A 5,293-nucleotide genomic window follows, 5' to 3' on the forward strand; every position below is an offset into this window, starting at 1 on the left:
GAGCTGCGGCTCGGCAGAAGCGTGCTGGTCTGAGAGGCAAAAGGGCCGTCTGGTCCCGCCAACAGCCTCAAAAACCATCACGAACCTCTCCAGAGCTCAACTAGAGCAACTCCTAAGGTCCGCTGGAGGCTGGGTTGGAAGAAAACAAAGAGCAAGTAAGGTTTTTTTCTTTTTTTTTCTTTTTCTTTTTTTTTTTTTTTTTTTACCAGCCTGTTGCACAGCGCAATTAGATCTCATAGGTCAGCAAAACAGGAAACACGAGTGTGTGGACAGAACACCCACAGGATGCAGCTGAAAAGCTCTACACAAACCGGAGTCAAGGTGTCCTATGTGTACTGCCAGACCACCTGGATGAGTTCTGGTGATGGAGAATTCAAAGGCAGAATTTTTTTTTAAAAAAAAAAAAAAAAACATTTAAGCTTTCCACAAAGAGTGTTGAAGGCAGTGGAACAAGTTGGGGGAACAGAGTGGTACAGGATGCTCAAAGGTATGCCTGTTACCCATTCTTGAAGCCCACCAACAAGGCCTAACAAACTATGCGTTGGAGCAGACTAAGGAGCTGGCGAGGATTTCCAGCAAGACTATCCAAACAGCTGGGAATGGCTCAATGCAGCTCACACCCTGTGGATTTAAGAGAAGAACCCAACTCGTGTCAGTAGGACTTGCAGATCCTGGGCAGTGATGTAAAGGCCTGCCACACACGGTCACATGCAACTGGCACAGTCGCTTCAGTCGGAGCTGCAGTCCCGTCTCAAGGCTGTGACTCCAGCACACCCACTGCTACCCTGATCCCTCGGAAGCCTCAGTCCGTAGGAACAGTCAGACCATAATCCACCACATTTCTAAATCAGTCTCGATTGTCCCTGGGCATCTGCAGAGGTCTGAAAAGCAGAGGGCAATAGTTGCTTGTCTTAATTGAATTATATCATCAGTGCTTCAAATAATGTCATGTAGATGCTCAGTGTAAGACCAGCCTCTAAAAACATTGTAGGCTGAGGCAGTAAGGAAATCCTTCAAGTTCTATTAATAAAAAGTTGGTAAATGTTTTCTCCCCTCCCCCAACTTATTTAAAGGTGTTTAGAAATAAAGAAAAAGCCCCCCCAAAACAACCTTTTCCCCTGTGAAAAGTTTATACAAAAAGGAAACATCTAATTTAATTTACATTGCCTTGGGGTTTGGGGATTTTTTAGTTGTTGTTGGAAATTTGGATTCCAAAAGTTTGTGCAGAACGAGCTATTTCCATTCAGAAGTGCTGTCACAGAGAGTCAAGAGAAGGTACTGGTAATGCCTCCTGTTTCCACTTTCCTCTACAGTATAAGTACCTCCATCTTGTATCTTTCTTCTTGGAGAGGAGAAATGGTGCACAGATCCATCTTGGCCTCCATCCTTTCCTCCCTATTTCTTCTTTCCATTCTCAAGTATTTCTGATGGTTTAAAATTCATCCTCTCCTATCAAAGCATTAGTGTAAATAAAACAAAATTTAACTTTATAAATGCATAATAGTGTCTAGCAGTCTAGTAACCTATAATGTAAAGAATTCGGAAAAATAAAGTGCTGAATTACCCTTAGTAGGCTGCTATGCAATATTAGCTTGAGGAGGCATAGCACAAGCTCATCAGTTCTGCCCCGAAAGAACTAATACGAAGAACGGTTGGAGTAGAATAAATACACTGTGTTTTAGAAGAAGAAAAAACAAAGACAGGTCATTGGTATTATTTGAATTAAATCACCATTTTGTGCATCCTCCTTCCCACTGATAAGAGGAATATGCACAAAATCAACCTTAGAAAGCGTAAGCAGGAAAGGAACGCGCTCCTCATATATTCATTCAGAGGGAAAAAAGAAAAGCTGGTTCCAGACTCCATGTGTCTCTAGATCTACTGTTCGTCACATGTTTTAACTGTTTTGTGTATAGATCAAGAAAGAAACTTCAAGCCTGTCACTGAAGTGAAAGTCCTTGTACGAAGGACCGTTAGCCACATCAGCCGGCTGGCGTTCATGCTCAGCAATTGATTTTCCGCTTCAGGCCGACTTCACTCCAGACTATATCTCTACTGCTGAATTAAGCATGGCTGCAAGACCATGCTCCAGTACTGAGGCCAGCTGGCGCTGTAAGAGGCCATGTCTGCTCTGTTAAATTCTCTTGGCATCCAGAACACGGGGGCTTACACCGAACTGGTGTTTGAGGAGTCCCTGGCCCAGGTGAACTTCCAGATCAGCTCTGGAAACTTTTTGAGAGTGGTAAGTGGCCTGGGCCAGGGATCAACCCAGCAATTTGTTAGTAGACTCAGAGGAATGTCCAGGAAAGTTTCCTTGGGCACCATTAATTACTGGCCTATACGTAGCCCTATAGACTCCAGACCAGTCCAGCTAGGCACCCATGCGGGTAGCTGCTGATCATTGGATTGCATCCGGGAGTAAGAAGTGGCACAGACTGTAGGGGACAGGGGCTCTGGGCTGTAAATCAAACTTTGTCACGGACAAGGAAGACAGGCAGCAGATGTTTTTATATGTTCTTTAATCTCAGCATCGCTGAACACTTCCTACAGTACGCTTAAACCCCAAAGCAGAGCAGTAATAGGAGACTACTAGTTAGTTGTGAAAGCGTAAGTGGTACAGCCAGAGCAGCAATTTGACAGAGATCCCAAGGCACACTTGGGTTCATTCAGTAAAACAAAACAAAAAAAAAAGCAGGGAAAAGATCACTTTGTTCAAAAAGAGGTTTACAAGGATGTAAAGTCTCTATAGAAGAACAGGGAAAAAAAAAAGGAAAGAGAGAGCAAAGATACACGTAAAACTAAAACATGAAGACATCTGGCTTTTTTGAACGAGCCAGTGTTTTGGAAACTCGTTCTTCATTTGTTGACACAGTAAAATGTCTTTTCTCTAGAAACTCCAGCATTTACATGGTCACCGCTTGCATTGTTTTTCTGTATTTTTTTTCTTCCTCAAGGGATTATCTTTAAGTAGTTGAAGTCCAAATTGTTAACCTGCTTTGTAATAATGTAGCAATTTTTAAACCAGTAGTGAAGGGTGGATTATAAAAAATGAGATCCAAATCACATGCTCGTTCTTCATGCAACGTTGTCAGAGAAAAAAACCCCAAACCCCTAAGAAAATAAAAGCATTATGTTTGGCATTCATTTTGCATTGCTTCCTTTCTTATTGTAACCAACGATTTTAGAGAAAGCCATATTGACCTATGTAAGAAGAATATTTACAAATTTTATTCTAAGAAATGTCCTTTTCGTGTGATAAAAGACGGTTTGCTTTTGTTTGTCTGTTCAAACAGAAAGAATACAGGAAAGAAATATTACTTTCAAGTAAGAAGCAACAAGTTAATATGCTCTGACATGGGTATTCATCAGTTCCTGTTCTTGTTTCCAGTTTGGAGCCTGGGAAAATAAGGTTTGCGACACTGAAGAGAAATGAAAAAAAAAAAAAAGTCTTAATTTTTAACTGTAATTCCTTTGGGATTATTTTAAATGTATCACACATCACACATTAATTTACAATCTTGACTAATGTTATGGCTAAAATTTTGGAAATTATTTAAAAACGCTTTGGGGAATAATGCACAGATTCCTATAGTGACTCCACTTGCATTTGATCTGTTGTTCAGACTAGCACTACACATACATACTCAGGAGGTTAAATGAGGGAAAGCTGGCATCTTTCCTGTAGGCAGTGGTCTGCCCCATGCACAGCCACTTACACTTTATTACACTGGTATTTTCTGGCCATAAATCCTAAATTCACCCTTTTTTATTTCATCTTGTTAATTCTAATTCCCATGAATGAGCCATAATAATACTGCGCATAGAAAAAGCGTTTGCTGCTGCTTCTGTGTCTTTGCTGATTTTAAATACTTTATTCACCTGCCATTACCCATTTTTATACACAGGAATCCTTCCCATTTCGTTTCCACTTGTTTCATGACTGTGAGCAGAAAAATTGTTAGTAGGCAAATCAAAACATGTCCAACACTGGGAGGCGGTTTGAGAACCTGTTGCAATGAGCTGGGTTGTGTTGGTGGCATGGCACCGGTGCACATCCCAATGGAGACTGAAAATGGCCTGCGTGCATCCTACAGAATATCCTGACTGCCTTTCTGTAGAAATGACAGCTCAAATAAAGGCTCATCTTGGTTCTCATCAGTATCATCTTACTCACAGAGCCAAGAAAAGCAGCCGAACCGAGGGGTTCTTCACAGCTCATTCAGGCAGGCAATAGTAAGGGTGAGCTGGCAAACAAGTGGTTCCAGGAGCCCTTTGCTTTCAAAGATTTGTGGCCATTTGCAGATATTCTTATTGGTCTGCCAATAATGCCCACGCTATTAAAGAATGTTTTTAATTCATGCTTAATTTAGTACACATTTCTGTCGTCACTAATATTTAATTACCTGAAAGAACAGATTTGAGCTAATTCAGGAGCAGGTGTATGATCATTTCATATTAGCAAGATTACACAGTGGTAATATATTTGTTTGTTTGCCACTTTGTACTCCAGGGATTATGCCTGGTATCGCCAGCCTGGATCTTGCCTGTCCTGCACCCCATGCCTTGCTAGTTCAGAAGCAACCTGGTGTTTCTGGAGGCAGCTTCCAACGTGGGCTGCCATTGAAGTGTAGCTTTCCCTTTCCAAGATCAGCCAGTTCCTACAGGACATTACCTCACAGAGAAGCACTGGACCATCATGAGCATCTCCACCGTGCATGAGCAACGCAGTGTTCGAGCTGCTCTTGAACAGCTGCAGTAGCAGTATGGAAGGCAGCCCTGTGCCTGGTCGGAGGCATACAGCAGTGCGAGGCATCCCTGCAGCAAGTGCAGCTTTTGTTTTCCTCTGGGATGGCGCAGAGCGTCAGGCAATGTATGTGGACATTGAGTTAATGAAGTCAGAGCTGGTGGCATCGATGAAAACATTTGGTACCAATTAAAGTTATCGACCCCCTCCCCTTGTTGCACAGCGGTTGTGAGAAGTAGCTCTTATCTGAGACAGAAGATAGTTGTCACTGGAGCGCCAGTGAGCATCAAGAAGAAGGTTGCCTTGGTTATATGAAACCTGGGTGCACCTAACTTTTGCAGGTTCATTACCCCTCAGCCTGGGCTTAGGAAGGTGACAGCTACCTATGTGAGTTAGGAGGTGACACCTGCCACCCATAAAGTTCTCAGCCCGCACCCTCTGTGGACATGGAGAATATGCTGGAAGGCTGTGCCACCTGTAACAGCAATGTGGTAGGGTGATGTGTTTATTCCCTGTCTCCTGTCCTGACACAATTTTCCATCAGCAGGA

The 5,293-nt window shown here is 42.6% G+C and overlaps 1 protein-coding gene across 2 annotated transcripts in view; it reads right to left on the reverse strand.

Moving 5' to 3' along the window:
• Positions 1-5,293, reverse strand: part of LYN (LYN proto-oncogene, Src family tyrosine kinase) — a 66,453-nt gene that overhangs the window by 57,430 nt on the left and 3,730 nt on the right. The gene's annotated exons all lie outside the window — the stretch shown is intronic.

The sequence above is a fragment of the Egretta garzetta genome, unplaced genomic scaffold (assembly GCF_000687185.1).
Source record: "Egretta garzetta isolate BGI_Z169 unplaced genomic scaffold, ASM68718v1 scaffold340, whole genome shotgun sequence".
Lineage (NCBI taxonomy): Eukaryota > Metazoa > Chordata > Aves > Pelecaniformes > Ardeidae > Egretta > Egretta garzetta.